The following is a 2,407-nucleotide window of genomic DNA, read 5'->3' on the forward strand; positions in this document are numbered from 1 at the left end:
ATATTGTGGTGATAGATTTTTCATACAATCCCTCTAGGGTAAATTAAATAAATTTATCAACATGTTTCTTTTTGTTTGTACTCAGAGTTATCATGATATAATGTTGAAAGACATCAGTATTTTATCTGATTAAAGTCCAAGGCATTTTCAACCATGGATAATAACCCAGACTTCTCCAATAACGTGCACCCTTTTCTTTAATCTGTTCATTACCGGTTTGTTTACTAGAAGAATTATTAGGGGTAGTGGAGGTAAAAATGAGATTGAAAGTCACCCACAAATGCTATTTAGATTTTAGCTTTTCTTCTCATATTAATTCAGATTCCTACGCTCAGCAAAATTTATTTCTTCTGCATGAAGCCTCGCCACAAAGAACCCTCCTTCATTAAAATTACAATAGCACATTTAGAAAGTCCTTTATGTTTACTGGTTCCTCTACATTGTCAACTTTTGAGGTCATCTTCTCATTCCATTACTTCCTTCCATAGTACCTAATACAATCTGAAGCACAAAGTAGGCATTTCATAACAGAGTAACTGTATGCCACAATTTTCCTGGTACATTCCCATTTATGTTTTTGTTGTTTGTTTGCTCCAGAATACTATCAATTGCCTATTCATTCTTTTTTTTTTTAAGATTTATTTATTTATTCATGAGAGACACAGAGAGAGAGAGGCAGAGACACAGGCAGAGGGAGAAGCAGGCTCCATGCAGGGAGCCTGACGTGGGACTTGATCCCGGGTCTCCAGAATCAGGCCCTGGGCTGAAGGCGGTGCTAAACCACTGAGCCACGAGGGCTGCCCCTGCCCTATTCATTTTTAAAGGATCTCAGCTCAAACAATGAGTTTTCTGGCCAATCTATTAATATATAACTGCTGAATGACAAAACGACCCCTTAAAGTTATGTGTGTACTATCTGCTATCAAAATAAAATTAAATTTGTAGGCATAAATCAACAAGTGTTAATGAAAATGTACCATCTTATCATGACTTCTTATTTTTGGCCTAATAACTAAAGAAAAGTGATGGCTTAAACATCAATTTGCCCCCTGTCTTTTAAAGGAAAGTGTCTGATCTGATATTTGTGTCTGGTTTTTTTCCTTATAACATGATATGCTGGTGTTCTAAATCTTTGTTCTTATACTAGGAAGTCATGACATATTTTGATTCTATTTATACTTTAGTTATATTTCAAAGGCATCAGTCCAAAGTGGAGTCAGTTTGGCAAAGTATACAAAATGAAATGCTTGTGGTTAAGCACTCATCAATGCCCTTGGAGTCAAACAAGTCAATGAAAAGTACTGTAAACAATGATGTAGTAAAATCTAAAGAAGCCATATAATAAAACCAAAATTTCTGATTTTCTTCCCCTAGAATTTATTTTACTTATGCATTTCATTGACTTAAGATAATGGTTTCCATGCACTCCCGTATGGAGCTAGCACAGAGTTTGGGAGTCATGGAAGACTTGAGATAAAAGGCCACTATTGGTATTTACTAACCAGGTGACCTTGAAAATCCCTGGCAATGTCATTTTTTAATTCATAAAGTGGAGAAGGTCATATCCTTTTTATTAGGCTACTGTGAGTAGTTAATAAAAAATGCATAATATTAAACACAGTGCTTGACAGAAATGATTGTTCGAAAATGTATTATTGATATGAATCAACATTTTTTCAATGACTAAATCTCATCTCCCATTTCTAAGAATTATTGAAAGGTTGCAGAGCTATTTTAAGAGTTTTTCTGGTGGTGCTTTCACTCCAGAGATCCCCTCTCCAATATGCTGCTCTACTGATCATGTAACTTTTATTCATTTTTCATTAAAAAAAAAAAAACAGCAACAACATTGCATTTATTTCAATTTTCATTAGGAAGAAAAAACTCCCTTGGTCTAAGCTGTTTCATGGTCTTAGAAGTCTGTATGGATAAATGGGAAATGCAGCAAGGGAGGGGGCGAAGGTCCTCTGTTATGGCTAGCTCTTGACCAGAATGCACATCATATCTTGCTTTTATGTGCTGCTCTTGCTATACTGTTGCTAGAGGGGAAGGATGTAACTGTAGATCAGGATAGTCTATGACAGACTGTCTGAGGGGAATTGAGCGCTGAGCTCATAGTTATGTAACCTAATGCATTTAGTGAAAGCAAAAAAAAAAAAAAAATCACAGAAAAAAGGATGCTGCATACATGGCAAGCAGAAATAGACATGCCACATTGTCCTAGACCAGGAGGACGGCCACTTCAGGGTGTTTTGACATATCAATTTGAGGCCACTTATACATTTGCTCCCACAATTCAAAGTAAAAGCAAAGGAGCAAGATCTTTACAAATTTGAAAGAAGATGGGCATGCCTTTGTTTCTTCTTCCTTACTTTAGCAGGAAATGTGACATAGAAGCAACCATGCT

This window comes from Canis aureus, chromosome 8 (assembly GCF_053574225.1).
Source record: "Canis aureus isolate CA01 chromosome 8, VMU_Caureus_v.1.0, whole genome shotgun sequence".
Lineage (NCBI taxonomy): Eukaryota > Metazoa > Chordata > Mammalia > Carnivora > Canidae > Canis > Canis aureus.